Source organism: Triticum urartu, chromosome 1A (genome assembly GCF_056163025.1).
Source record: "Triticum urartu cultivar PI428250 chromosome 1A, HENAU_Tu73, whole genome shotgun sequence".
NCBI lineage: Eukaryota > Viridiplantae > Streptophyta > Magnoliopsida > Poales > Poaceae > Triticum > Triticum urartu.
In genome coordinates, this window is record NC_141873.1 from 149,226,461 (window position 1) to 149,242,384 (window position 15,924).

Consider the following 15,924-nt stretch of genomic DNA (forward strand, 5'->3'; position numbering starts at 1 on the left):
GCTACTTCGGTAAGTACTCGAGCACCTTCCATTCGAGCATTTTTAACGAGATATTGAACAACCCGTCCCTGTTCAGGACTGGTTAAAGAAAGCTGTGCTAATCTGGTGTCCGACGCCTCTTCCCAAAGACCCTGCGACCGCCCTGCTGACAAGAATGCTGATTCCGGCACCGTACCTCGCTGCGTTCGAGGAAATCGAAATCCTTTTTCCCAAGGGCAAGGGCGCAGAGGGAGTCCTCCATGGCAAGAAAATGGTTGCTTCCGAAGATCAGGAGGGGAAGCCTTCCAAGAGAGGAAAAAATCCATCGTCGAGCGGCTTGGGCCGGGCGAGTGAGGTTGCCGTAGAGCTTGATGACGAGGATGAATCTCGAGGCAAACCGTAAGTGAAGCTGGGGCACTATGAATGTACCTCATTCTTTTCCCACTAGTGAAGTAATCGTATGTTCATCCACGTAGGTTAACGCCTGGTGTTTCTCAATCTTCCTCCTCCTCCTCCTCCTCAGGAGTTCTTCTTCTAGAGATGATGGAGAGTGACACGCCTCCTCCGGCCTCATCACCCAATAGAGGAGATGATACCGAGGTATCGTCCCGAAGGGCGCCCGAAGGCGGTGCCTCCGTCATTCGAGGTTCTGGGATCGATACTGGCGTCCCCGAACCGTCCGGTTTACAGCTGGAGACGGTTCTGGAGGCAAGCAAGCAGGTTCCTTCACTAGAATGCCGTACTCTGGCAGTGATTTCCGAAGACCCAGGAGCGCCGGAAATGCTGACGGACATGCTACGACGAGTGTCCATTTCAGAAGAGCACCGTTCCTTGATGGTTACGGTGGTCGAAAGGGTTCTATCCGTGAAGAGTGGATTGAACGAGGCCTTCACGAGCCTTCTAAGAGGTTTTGAGGTTTGTGATATAGCTTTGTCAATTGAATTTCATTGACAGAATACACCTGTTGTATATGCAGTAGCCCATGAGACTCGGATTGTCTTCTGAAGGGAGCGATCGGAGGATCAAAGAGATATGCTCAGGTATTAACCTTGGTTTAATTTGAAATATAGGCTGCTTCCCCTCCTGTGGCTGCCCGGAATATGGAAGTGGCCGAACTGCAGCGAAAGCTGGATATTTCGGAGGATAACGTTGCGTTGATCAACAGGCGTCTTGACGACTCGCAAGGTTTGTATTTCGAGCATTCTTTACACTAGTGTGCTTGATGCGGGAAAGAGCTTTATATGAAATGTGCATGAAATGTAGATGGTGCTGCCACCGTGGAGGCTCTTCGGGCGAAGCTAATCCTGGCCAAGGAGCAGGCCCAGTTTAGTGATGCTGCTGCTGAAGGAGCATCGGTTGAACTGCAGGCCGAGCAAGTTGCACAATGCCAGGGTGAGGAGAAGATATCCACGATGACAATTGCTTTGGAGAATGCTACTGGCTGCTGCGAATTTCTTGAGAAGGAGAATAAAGCCTTAACGGCTGAACTGGACAAGGCCCGACAGGAGGCGAGAGAAGCGCTATCAGAGTCCAGAGCACTCTGTGAGGAGGTTCGGCAGGCGAAAGAGATATTGGCTGGAAAGCCTTTTCTGCTGCAGACTAAGTTTGGTGACCCAGACTATGCTCAGCTGAACCAAGGGTTTAGTTCTTCGGACGAGTATTTGGACTTGCCGAAGAGTTCTTCCGATGCAGTGCGGTATTACCAAGAGCAAGCTGGATATGCAACGGAGAAGCTTTTTTGGTCACAGTTTGGTGTGTTAAAGCGCCCGCTGCTACTCAATGAATAGATGTTCCAATGGGCCGAACTTCATAGGGTATCTGGCGCTGCCATGAAGGATGTCATAGTCCGGCTATGGACGACCGAGCCTGCGCCAAATAGCTATTTTGGTTTGGTGCAGAAGCTTGTTGATGCAGTGCCGCGCATCGATGCTGTGAAGCGATCGGCGTGCATTGAAGGTGCACGGATGGCCCTTGCTCGAGTCAAGACATTCTGGGGGAAGATGAAGGCCATCGATGTCGCGACGAAGGGTCTGATGAGGGCATAGAGCTGGGGTAGGGTAATAGGCCCGACCTATACATCCTACCTAAGGTCCTTGTCTTAGAAGCAAAGAAGTTCAAGAGTAAATAGGGAGGACCCAATAAAGGTGTAGAGTGCAATCCACTCGACCTACCATTCACTCGGAGACTCCTTCTTCTTTGAGTCACATGACTACTCAACCATTCGACCTTGTAAAAGACCACTCGACGTACAAGAAGACCTAAAGCCGCTCTGCGCAGCAATGGTCCGGCATTTACTCGTATATTTAATGATCATTTGTCGCACTTTATTACAGACATTGCCTGTAACACTCTCTCTTTATGAATATTGAACTCAGTGTAACGGAGGGGAGATGGGGTCCTAGCGCACTCTATATAAGCCACCCCCTCCTCTGAGACAAGGGTTCACACCCCCTGTAACTCACACGCATATAATCAGTCGACCGCCTCCGGGCTCCGAGACGTAGGGCTGTTACTTCCTTCGAGAAGGGCCTGAACTCGTAAAACTCGCGTGTACAACTCCTCCATAGCTAGGATCTTGCCTCTACATCCCTACCCCCATTCTACTGTCAGACTTAGAACCATGACAGTTGGCGCCCACCGTGGGGCAGGTGTCTTAGCGACTTGTTGGAGAAGTTGCGATTTTTCCAATCCCCATCAACATGGTTTCAAGCGGAGGTTTGGCCGAGGGCCGCGAGATCCGTCTCGGCGCGCTCGTGTTTGTCGCCGACGACTCCGCTTGTCTCCAAGAAGCTCCACTCGACGTCGAAGCGCTCCTCGTCCGTGGGGCAACGCACCTTCGCGCGTGCGTCCGTGGCGTCCTCCTACAGTAGCCGTCGACTCAGTATCGGTGGGCTCCTGTGCTGTCCTCCCTCCGTGTAGCCCGCCGGCGCAAGCGTTCCGGTCGATCGAGGCTTCAGCGGTGGGTGAGGCACGCGGTGGCTTGCCAGTCGGCCACCCCCCAAGTCACGGCAACCGAGCCCGACGAAACTCTCTACATCCTGTTCGACCTGTCGACTGGCTCAGTAGGGACTGCATCCGAGTGCGATAGCAGTGACCCCGCGGCGGAAGTCCTGATGGTCAATGGACCTCGCAGTCCTCCTGGCTTCCCCCGCGGCGACGGTGGCGATGGCAGAGGCGATCCGTCGCGTGCCCACGAGGAGTACCTCCCCGAGCCCCTCTCCTCGCAGCAGAGGGAAGAACTTCACCGCTGGAACATGGATGCACTTCACACTCCTATCGTTGGAGAAACACCCGAGGCCCGAGCCTTGGAGGACGCACGCCTAGCCAACTTGGCTGAGCGCACTCGACTGGAGAACCTCCAGCACGCACTCGACGAGCATGCTTGACAGCGAGTTCCAGAATCCAGTCGACGACAACTTTTTCTGCCTCCAACCCAGTTATATCGAACTCCGATTCTCCAGAATCTCACAGCTGCAGCCCGAATAGCAGAATCAATCCAGCCTTCCCAGTCAAAAGCTGGCAGAGGTTTGATGCAGATCAGGGCTTTACTCCGATCAATGGGAGAACATAATACAGCTGTGTCACAGTCGCGGAATAGGATCCATAGCAGATCCGTTGTGGCAGATACGGCCTAGTCGGCTCACAGCCCAAGATTGCCCCCGAGGTGTGAGGGACGTGGAGACCGGCGAGATAAGTACAGAAACCATGAGCAAAATGATCACCAACTCAATCACGATGATCGTCGTCGAGTGCCCACGCCTCCCCCAAGGAGTGGGTCATACGTGCCTCGGCAGCATGATGACAGACGCCCTCACAGTGGTGGGCAAAGGATTCCAGTCGACCTCAGGGAACCGGGCTTTGATGCGAGATCTATTCTCGTTCAGGGTCTGGTCGACAGAAACAGAGTTCACAGAGAAGGCCATGACAGAGATTTTCCAACCAGCAGCAGAGTGCATGTCTCAGGTCCAGAGTGCTTCAGCAGAGCCATCAGGGCTGCGGTGATTCCTCCCAACTTCAGGTTGGCGACTGGAGTCAGTAAGTTCACTAGTGAGTCCAAGCCTGACACTTGGCTTGAGGACTACCGAGTGGCTGTTCAGATTGGCGGCGGCAATGATGAAGTGGCCATGAAGCACCTTCCTCTGATGTTGGAGGGCTCGGCTAGAGCATGGTTAAATCAGTCAGCACCCGCCAATATTTATAGCTAGGAAGAACTTGCCTGAGTGTTTGTCAGAACATTCGAAGGAACATGCAAACGGCTAGCAGGGCTAACAGAGCTGCAATCTTGTGTGCAGAAGCCAAATGAAACTTTGAGGGATTATATCCAGAGATGGATCACGTTGCACCACACGGTGGAGAATGTGTCTAATCACCAAGCAGTTTGTGCCTTCAAAGAAGGTGTCAAATATCAAGAGTTGAATCTGAAGTTCGGTCGGACCGGAGATATGTCTCTGAGTCGAATGATGGAGATTGCCACTAAGTATGCCAATGGTGAAGAGGAGGATCGGCTCCGGAGTGGCAAACACAAAACAGTCGCCCACGAAACCGGAGGAGGAAACTCTAGTCGGAAGCAGAAGCACAAAGCCGAGCCAGCTGCTCCTGGAGAAACATTGGCCGTGACTTAGGGAAAGTTCAAGGGGAAGCCCAAAGGACCGTGGAATCCCAAGAAAATAAAAGATCAAGACGGAAATGATGTGCTGGATTTGCCATGCCACATTCACACAAAGAAAGATGAAGAGGGTAATCTCATTTACCCGAAGCATACCACTCGACAGTGTCGGCTCCTAATCCAACAGTTCTGAGAGAAACAACCCAAAGAAAAGGAAAAAGAGTCAGACAAAGTTGAGGACAAAGAGGAAAGTGACGATGGTTACCCCCATGTCAATTCCACTCTGATGATTTTTGCTGATGTTGAGAGCAAAAGTCGACTGAAAGTCATCAACAGAGAGGTAAACATGGTCGCTCCGGTGACGCCCAGTTATTTGAAATGGTCTCAGATTGCCATTACATTCGACCAGTCTGATCACCCAACACACATAGCCACCCCTAGGAGGCAAGCGTTGGTGGTCGACCCAGTCGTCGAAGGCACTCGTTTGACTAAAGTTCTGATGGATGGTGGCAGTGGCCTGAATATACTGTATGCAGAGACGTTGAAAGGAATGGGCATTCCGATGTCCAGACTCAGTGAAAGCAATATGAGTTTCCATGGAGTTATTCCTGGCAAGAAGGCTGAGTCACTCGGCCAGATCGCCCTTGATGTAGTTTTTGGTGATTCCAAGAATTACCGCAAAGAAAAGTTGACATTTGAAGTTGTGGATTTCCAGAGTGCTTATCATGCTATTCTGGGCAGGCCAGCTTATGCACGTCTTATGGCTCGACCATGTTACGTGTACCTCAAATTGAAGATGCCTGGTCCTAAAGAAGTGATCACTATCACTGGCAATCGAAAGAAGGCAGAAGAGTGCTTCCAAAAGGGCTCAAAGATCGCCGATGCACAGATGGCGGTAGTGGAATTGCAGGAGTATCAAAAGAATGGAGATCCGAGTGATTTGTTGCGAGCTAAGAAGCCTGCCATAGATTCAGCATTTCAGTCGTCTCGTGAAATGAAGCCGATTCATATTCACCTGACGGATCCCAATGTTGCTCCGACTCATATTTCAACAACACTCGACTCCAAATAGGAAGAAGCGCTCATCAAGTTCCTCCATGAGAACTGGGACATCTTTGCATGGAAACCTTCTGACATGCCAGGTGTTCCCAGGGGACTAGCTGAGCATCGTTTGCGAGTCGACCCAAAAGTGAAACCAGTCAAAGAACACCTTCGACGGTCCGACGTATAGAAGAGAAAGGCAATCGGTGAAGAAGTGGCTCGGCTTCTAGCAGCTGAGTTTATCCGAGAGATTTACCACTCCGAGTGGTTAGCTAATGTTTTCATGGTCCCAAAGAAGGACGACTCACTTCGCTTGTGCATTGACTTCAAGCATATCAATTGGGCCTGCCTGAAAGATCACTTTCCTCTCCCTCGCATCGACCAAATAGTCGACTCGACTGCAGGGTGTGAGCATTTGTCCTTTTCGGACGCTTATTCTGGGTATCATCAGATCCGTTTGTATGGACCCGATGAGATAAAAACAGCTTTCATCACCCCATTTGGGTGCTTCTGTTATGTCACTATGCAATTCGGCTTGAAGAACGCTGGAGCCACATTCATGCGGATGATTCAGAAGTGTTTACTCACTCAGATCAGTGGGAATGTGGAAGCATACATGGATGACATTGTGGTCAAGTCACGTAAAGGTTCCGACCTACTGGCTGATCTTGCTAAAACTTTTGCCAACCTCAGAAGGTATGATATCAAGCTTAATCCATCAAAGTGCACGTTTGGAGTTCCAGGTGGAAAATTACTCAGTTTTCTCGTTTCCGAACGAGGGATCGATGCTAACCCAGAGAAAGTGGGTGCCATACTCCGGATGAAACACCCTGTGCATGTGCATGATGTCTAGAAGCTTACTAGTTGTTTGTCCGCTCTAAGTCGATTCATTTCTCGCCTCGGTGAAAAGGCACTACCTCATTACCGACTGATGAAGAAGTCAGATAAGTTCGAGTGGACTCCTGAAGCTAATGCAGCATTTGCAGAGCTTAAAGCCCTGCTTTCCACCCAGCCGGTGCTTGCTGCCCCAATCAGCAAAGAGCCTTTACTGCTTTACATTGCAGTCACTGGACAAGTCGTCAGTACAATACTTACGGTCGAGCGGGAAGAAGAAGGAAAAGCTTACAAAGTTCAGCGCCTGGTATATTATGTCTCTAAAGTTTTGACTCCATCAAAGAAAAGATATCCACATTATCAGAAGCTTGTTTATGAGATTTATATGACTACGAAGAAGGTTGCACACTACTTCTCTGACCACTCCATTACAGTCGTCAGTGATGCTCCATTGTCAGAGATTCTGAACAACAGAGATGCAACTGGTCGAGTGGCAAAGTGGGCGATTGAACTCCTTCCCTTAGATATCAAGTTCGAGGCAAAGAAAGCTATCAAGTCCCAAGCAATAGCAGATTTCCTCGTCGAGTGGATCAAACAGCAACTGCCGACTCAAGTTCACTCGGAGCACTGGACCATGTTCTTTGATGGTTCCAAGATGCTGAATGGTTCCGGTGCTGGGGTGGTACTGGTATCCCCCCGAGGAGACAAGCTCAGATATGTCCTCCAGATTCACTTTGATTCCTCCAATAACGAAGCAGAATATGAAGCACTCTTGTATGGGTTATGTATGGCCATCTCACTCGGCGTCCGTCGCCTCATGGTCTATGGCAACTCAGATTTGGTAGTCAATCAAGTGATGAAGGAGTGGGACGTCAGAAGCCCAGCCATGACTGGCTATTGCAACGCGGTGACGAAGTTGGAAAAGAAGTTTGAGGGGTTAGAGCTCCATCATATACCCCGACTAAAAAATCAAGCAGCCGATGATTTATCAAAGATAGGATCCAAGAGAGAAGCCATTCCCAGCAATGTGTTTTTGGAGCACATTCACACACCGACAGTTCAAGAAGATCCTTTCACTGAAGAGCTCCCGCAGCCTAAGAGTGCCACAGATCCGACTGAAGTCGAGGTCCCAGCCGTGGTCGACCTGATCATGGAGGTTTTGGTCATCACTCCCGACTGGACAGTGCCATACATTGCATATATCCTTAGGAAGGAACTCCCAGAGGATGAAGAAGAGGCTTGACAGATCGTCCGTCGATCCAAGGCCTTTACTGTGATAAGAGGACAACTATTCAGGGAAAGCGCAACCGGAGTCAGCCAGAAATGCGCAACACCAGAAGAAGGTCGAGTGATCCTCAACGACATCCACTTGGGGACCTGTGGTCACCATGCTTCCTCTCGGACCATTGTGGATAAAGCATACCGAGCTGGATTTATTGGCCTCGAGTAAATGAAATGGCGAAAGATATAGTCGACAGATGTGAGGGCTGCCAGTTTTACTCCAATATGTCGCACAAGCCTGCGTCAGCCCTGAAGACCATTCCACTCGTCTGGCCCTTTGCTGTTTGGGGATTGGACATGGTTGGACCACTGAGGACTGGTAGGAGCGGCTTCACTCATGTGCTTGTAGCAGTCGACAAGTTTACGAAATGGATTGAAGCCAAGCCTATTAAGAATCTTGAAGCCAGTACTGCCATCAGCTTCATCAGAGAGTTGACATTCAGATATGGGGTTCCGCACAGCATCATCACTGACAATGGATCGAACTTCGATTCTGATGAGTTCAGAACCTTTTGCGCCTCCCAAGGCACACGAGTCGACTATGCTTCAGTCGCCCATCCCCAGTCGAATGGACAAGCAGAAAGAGCAAATGGCCTGACTCTCAAAGGACTGAAACCCCGACTGATGCGAGATCTCAAGCACGCAGTGGGCGCCTGGGTTGATGAACTTCCATCAGTTCTTTGGGGATTGAGGACAATTCCCAATCGGTTGACTGGCCGAACTCCATTTTTCTTGGTCTATGGAGCTGAAGCTGTTCTACTGAGTGACTTGCTTCACAATGCACCACGAGTCGAGCTCTTCTCTGAAGATGAAGCAGAACAAGCTCGGCAAGACGCAATCGACCTCCTAGAGGAAGAAAGAGAGATGGCCTTGATCCGATCAACCATTTATCAGCAAGACTTGCGTCGATTCCATGCTAGAAACATGAGGGGTCGAGCCTTTCAAGAGGGAGACTTGGTTCTTCGAGTGGATCAGCAGAAACCACACAAGCTCGTCCCTGCTTGGGAAGGTCCCTTCATCGTCACCAGACTTCTCCATAATGGAGCATATCATCTTTACAATATCGAGCATAAGAAAGATGAGCCACGAGCTTGGAATGCGGAGCTTCTCCGCCCCTTTTATACTTAAGTACTCATTCGGGTGAGATGTAATAAGAAATACCTTTGTAGTTTGTTTATCAAAGACGAGAGCTTTACAGTTTTCTTAAACAATTGTTGTCGCTTTTGTTTGTGTCTGAAATCCCCCAGTGGGCGACTTTGTTGCGAATCCGTTTCGCCTAGTTCGAAAAATCCTACCGAGTGGTGAGCAAATCTCTCACTCGGGGGCTTAGCCGCGAATCCGTTTCGACTAAGTTTAAAAATTCCTACCGAGTGGTGAGCAACCCTCCCACTCGGGGGATTACCTATAGTCCAGTACTCGCCTAAGTTTAAAAAATCCTACTGAGTGGTGAGCAACCCTCCCACTTGGAGGCTTAGTTGTAGTCCAGTACTCGCCTAAGTTTAAAAAATCCTACCGAGTGGTGAGCAACCCTCCCACTCGGGGGCTTAGCTGCAGTCTAGTACTCGCCTAAGTTTAAAAAATCCTACCGAGTGGTGAGCAACCCTCCCACTCGGAGGCTTAGCTGCAGTCCAGTACTCGCCTAAGTTTTAAAAAAATCCTACTGAGTGGTGAGCAACCCTCCCACTCGGGGGCTTAGCTGCAATCCAATACTCGCCTAAGTTTAAAAAAATCCTACCGAGTGGTGAGCAACCCTCCCACTCGGGGGCTTAGCTGCAGTGCAGTACTCGTCTAACTTTAAAAAGTCCTATCGAGTGGTGAGCAACCCTCCCACTTGGGGGCTTGGCTGCAGTCCAGTACTCGCCTAAGTTTAAAAAATCCTACCGAGTGGTGAGCAACCCTCCCACTCGGAGGCTTAGCTGCAGTCCAGTACCCGCCTAAGTTTAAAAAAAAATCCTACCGAGTGGTGAGCAACCTCCCACTCGGGGGCCTAGCTGCAGTCCAGTACTCGCCTAAGTTTAAAAAAAATCCTACCGAGTGGTGAGCAACCCTCCCACTCGGGGGCTTAGCTGTAGTCCAGTACTCGCCTAAGTTTAAAAAATCCTATCGAGTGGTGAGCAACCCTCCCACTCAGGGGCTTAGCTGCAGTCCAGTACTCGCCTAAGTTTAAAAAATCCTACCGAGTGGTGAGCAACCCTCCCACTCGGGGGCTTAGCTGCAGTCCAGTACTCACCTAAGTTTAAAAAATCCTACCGAGTGGTGAGCAACCCTCCCACTCGGGGGATTAGCTGCAGTCCAGTACTCGCCTAAGTTTAAAAAATCCTACCGAGTGGTGAGCAACCCTCCCACTTGAGGGCTTAGATGCAGTCCAGTACTCGCCTAAGTTTAAAATCCTACCGAGTGGTGAGCAACCCTCCCACTCGGGGGCTTAGCTGCAGTCCAGTACTCGCCTAAGGTTTAAAGTCCATCCTTATCCGCAAGGACGACGAGGTGCAGATTGATAACCCACAAGTATAGGGGATCGCAACAGTTTTCGATAAGTAAGAGTGTCGAACCCAACGAGGAACTAAAGGTAGAACAAATATTCCCTCAAGTTCTATCGACCACCGATACAACTCTACGCACGCTTGACGTTCGCTTTACCTAGAACAAGTATGAAACTAGAAGTACTTTGTAGGTGTTGTTGGATAGGTTTGCAAGATAATAAAGAGCACATAAATAAAAAGTAGGGGCTGTTTAGATTAGGAAACAATAAAGTAAATATAGCGAGTGTGGAAAAGTGGTGGTAGGAGTTGCGAAATTGCCCCTAAGCAATTGATTACTTTACTAGACCGATCGCAAGTATTATGTGGGAGAGGCCACTGCTAGCATGTCATCCCTGACTTGGGATTCTATGCACTTATGATTGGAACTATTAGCAAGCATCCGCAACTACTAATGTTCATTAAGGTAAAACCCAACCATAACATTAAGATATATTGGTCCCCCTTCAATCCCATATGCATCAATTTCTATGCTAGGTTGAAGCTTATGTCACTCTTGCCCTCCAATACATAGTCTTGTCAACATACAACTACCCTATGGAGTGATCCACGCGCGCAATCATATGATGGGCACCAAAGGACAACAACATAACCACAAGAAAATTAAATCAATCATAGCAATTCATCAACCACCGATAGGACAATGAAAATCTACTCAGACATCATAGGATGGCAACACATCATTGGATAATAATATGAAGCATAAAGCACCATGTTCAAGTAGAGGGTACGGCGGGTTGCGGGAGAGTGGACCGTTGTAGATAGAGGGGGGAAGGTGATGGAGATGTTGGTGAAGATGGCGGAGGTGTTGGTGTAGATTGCGGTGATGATGATGCCCCCCCTCCTTATTCTTATTCCTTGACCTCCTCCCTAGATGGGAGAAGGGTTTCCCCTCTGGTCCATGGCCTCCATGGCACGGGAGGGGCGAGAGCCCCTCTGAGATTGGATCTGTCTCTCTGTCTCTCTCTGTTTCTGCGTTCTGTTCTGGCTCTGTTTCACCGTTTCGTATATTCCCGGAGATCCGTAACTCCGATTGGGCTGAAATTTTATCACGATCTCTATCCGGATATTAGCTTTCTTGCGCGAAAGAAGGGCACCGACCGCCTTACAGGGTGGCCACGAGGGTCAGGGGCGCGCCTGACACCCTGGGGCGCGCCCCCTACCTCGTGGGCCCCTCGAGCATCATCTCGCGTGGATTCTTCTTCCCAAAAATCATATATATTCCAAAAAAATCTTCTTCAGTTTTTATTCCGTTTGGACTCCGTTTGATATGGATATTCTGCGAAACAAAAAACATGCAACAAACAGGAACTGGCACTGGGCACTGGATCAATATGTTAGTCCCAAAAATAGTATAAAAAGTTGCCAAAAGTGTATGAAAGTTGAATAATATTGGCATGGAACAATCAAAAATTATAGATACGACGGAGACGTATCAGCATTCCCAAGCTTAATTCCTGCTCGTCCTCGAGTAGGTAAATGATAAAAAAAGATAATTTTTGATGTGGAATGCTACCTAGCATAATCTTGATCATATGTCTAATCATGGCATGAATATTAAGATATGAGTGACTCAAGGCAATAGTCTATCATTTGACATAAAAACAATAGTACTTCAAGCCCACTAATAAAGCAATCATGTCTTTTCAAAATAACAAGGCCAAAGAAAGTTATCCCTACAAAATCATATAGTCTGGCTATGCTCCATCTTCACCACATAAAATATTCACATCATGCACAACCCCGATGACAAGCCAAGCAATTGTTTCACACTTTTGACGTTCTCCAACCTTTTCAACTTTCACGCAATACATGAGCGTGAGCCATGGACATAGCACTATAGGTGGAATAGAATATGATGGTGGAGGAGACAAAAAGGAGAAGATAGTCTCACATCAACTCGGCGTATCAACGGGCTATATGGAGATGCCCATTAATAGATATCAATGTGAGTGAGTAGGGATTTCCATGCAACGGATGCACTAGAGCTATAAGTGTATGAAAGCTCTAACTGAAACTAAGTGGGTGTGCATCCAACTTGCTTGCTCATGAAGACCTCGGGCATTTGAGGAAGCCCATCATCGGAATATACAAGCCAAGTTCTATAATGAAAATTCCCACTAGTATATGAAAGTGATAACTCAAGAGACTCTCTATATGAAGAACATGGTGCTACTTTGAAGCACAAGTGTGGAAAAAGGATAGTAGCATTGCCCCTTCTCTCTTTTTCTCTCATTTTTTTGTTTTCTTTTTTCTTCTTTTTTTGGGCCTTCTCTTTTTTTGGCCTTTATCCTTTTTTATTTTTATTTTTTTCGTCCGGAGTCTCATCCTGACTTGTGGGGGAATCATAGTCTCCATTATCCTTTCCTCACTGGGGCAATGCTCTAATAATGATGATCATCACACTTTTATTTACTTACAACTCGATATTACAACTCGATATCTAGAAAAAAGATATGACTCTATATGAATGCCTCCGGCGGTGTACCGGGATGTGCAATGATCTAGCGTAGCAATGACATCAAAAAATGGGCAAGCCATGAAAACATCATGCTAGCTATCTTACGATCATGCAAAGCAATATGACAATAAATGCTCAAGTCATGTATATGATGATGATGAAAGTTGCATGGCAATATATCTCGGAATGGCTATGGAAATGCCATGATAGGTAGGTATGGTGGCTGTTTTGAGGAAGCTATATGGTGGGTTTATGGTATCGGCGAAAGTTGCGCAGTACTAGAGAGGCTAGCAATGGTGGAAGGGTGAGAGTGCGTATAATCCATGGACTCAACATTAGTCATAAAGAACTCACATACTTATTGCAAAAATCTATTAGTTATCGAAACAAAGTACTACGCGCATGCTCCTAGGGGGATAGATTGGTAGGAAAAGACCATCGCTCGTCCCCGACCGCCACTCATAAGGAAGACAATCAATAAATAAATCATGCTCCGACTTCATCACATAACGGTTCACCATACGTGCATGCTATGGGAATCACAAACTTCAACACAAGTATTTCTACAATCCACAACTACCCACTAGCATGACTCTAATATCACCACCTTTATATCGCAAAACTATTGCAAGGAATCAAACATATCATATTCAGCGACCTACAAGTTTATGTAGGATTTTATGACTAACCATGTAAATGACCAGTTCCTGTCATCTCTCTAAATAGATATAAGTGAAGCAAGAGAGTTTAATTCTTTCTACAAAAGACATGCCCATGCTCTAACAAGTATAATTGAAGCAAAAGAGCATTCTATAAATGGCGGTTGTCTAAGTGAAGAGAAACAGGCAATCCAAACTTCAAATGATATAAGTGAAGCACATGAAGCATTCTATAAAGCCATACTCAAAAGATATAAGTGAAGTGCAATGATAATTCTATAAATCAACCAAGGACTATCTCATACTAGCATGGTGCATAAAAGAAAAATGAAAACCTAAATGCAAAAGACGCTCCAAGACTTGCACATATCGCATGAACGAAACGAATCCAAAAACATACCGATATTTGTTGAAGAAAGAGGGGATGCCTCCCCAGCATCCCCAAGCTTAGACGCTTGAGTCTCCTTGAATATTTACTTGGGGTGCCTCGGGCATCCCCAAGCTTGAGCTCTTGCCTCTCTTCCTTCTTCTCACATCGACACCTTCTCAATCATCGAACACTTCATCCACACAAAACTTCAACAGAAAACTCGGTAAGATCCGTTAGTATAATAAAGCAAATCACTACTCTAAGTACTGTTGAAAACCAATTCATATTTTGTTTTTGCATTGTGTCTACTGTAATATAACTTTTTCATGGCTTAATCCACTGATATAAATTGATAGTTTCATCAAAACAAGCAAACTATGCATCAAAAACAGAATCTGTCTAAAACAGAACAGTCTGTAATAATCTGAAAATTCACCATACTTATTATACTTAAAAAATTCTACCAAAATTAGGAAACATAAACAATTTGTATAGGAAGACAGTGCAAAAAGAATCAGAACCATTTGAAATTCCAGCTAAAAATGTAAAATCGCGCACAACAGCCAAAGTTTCTGTCCTGCACCGTACAAACCATCAAGCAAATGTAAACATCCTAAAGGCAAACCTTGGCACATTATTTTTATAATACAATGGAATTGTACAAGTGGATAATTATTTTTATTGAAAAGTTTATGTAATCAAGATTCACAAGGTTGCCGTGAGCATGAACAAAGTTCAAGGAGCTCTCCCACTTCAACAGTGCTTGTCTTTCTCACTTTCGCTTTCCTTTTTGAAAAAGTTTTGGGCTCCCCTCTTTATTTTTGTTGTTTTTAAACTATATAAAAGCACTCAACAGAAATAAATGACTCTCTAAAACTTCCGGGTTGTCTCCCTGCTAGCGCTTTCTTTAAAGCCATTAAGCTAGGCATCTAGTGCTCAAGTAGTGAATCCACCCGGATCCCAAGGTATATCAAAGCCAATTTTAATTAACAATGATTTGTAATTTAGTAGTGAGCACAAAGCAACATATATCAAGCAATGAAGAAGTCTAACTCTCTTCCTATGCATCGGCATGTCATAAAAGAACAATTCATGCACACCTAGTAAAGGCCAATGCATAGTATAAACAATTTCTTGCAATTCTATCATATTGGAAACATAGAGAGGTGGAGATACAGTTCCTCTCTCATAATAATTGCAAGTAGGAGCAGCAAGCACATGCATATTATACTCATCAAAATCATCACGTGCAACGGTAAAAGGCAACCCATCAATATAATCCTTAATAAGTGCAAACTTCTTCGATATACTGTAGTCGGGAGAATTCAAAAACATAACAGGACTATGATACGTGGGTGCAATAGCAACAATTTCATGTTTAACATAAGGAACTATAGCAAGTTCATCTCCATAAGCATAATTCATATTGGCATCTTGGCCACAAGCATAGCAAGCATCATCAAAAAGGGATATTTCAAGAGAATCAATGGGATCATAACAGTCATCATAGCAATCATCCTTCGGTAAGCATGAAGGGGACTTAAACAATGTATGAGTTGAAGAGTTACTCTCATTAGAAGGTGGGCACGGGTGATCAATCCGCTCTTCCTCCTTTTGTTCTTCGCTCTCCTCCTCATCTTTTTCATCCAATGAGCTCACAGTTTCATCAATTTCTTCTTCCATAGACTCCTGCAAAATATTAATCTCTTCTTGGACAGCGGAGTAGTCCTCAATATATAGTTTAACATAAGCATTAGAAGCATAATTCTCATAGCAATATTCAAGTATGGTAAAATTTTCAGATTTGTGAAGAGTATCATCATACTTTTCAACCAAAGAAGCAATTTCAGAAGCACCCTTAAAAGCAACAAATTCTTCAATTTGTTGAACATCATAGTAATTATAAACACCCTTAGCATACGAAGATACGATTCCATTATTACTAAACTCACATTGATAGGGAAGGTGTTTCTTAGGGTTTTTAGAACAACAAGTAAAATCATATATTTCACATAAATTCCAAGCATAGCATTGCAAACGTTGAATTTGACTCCATAATAGTTTCCCTTTTTCAGATACACGGTGTCGCACATAACAAGCATGCTCGTCTAAGGATTTGCCCTCAACTAAGCTAGTTGGGGTTTCAGCACGAG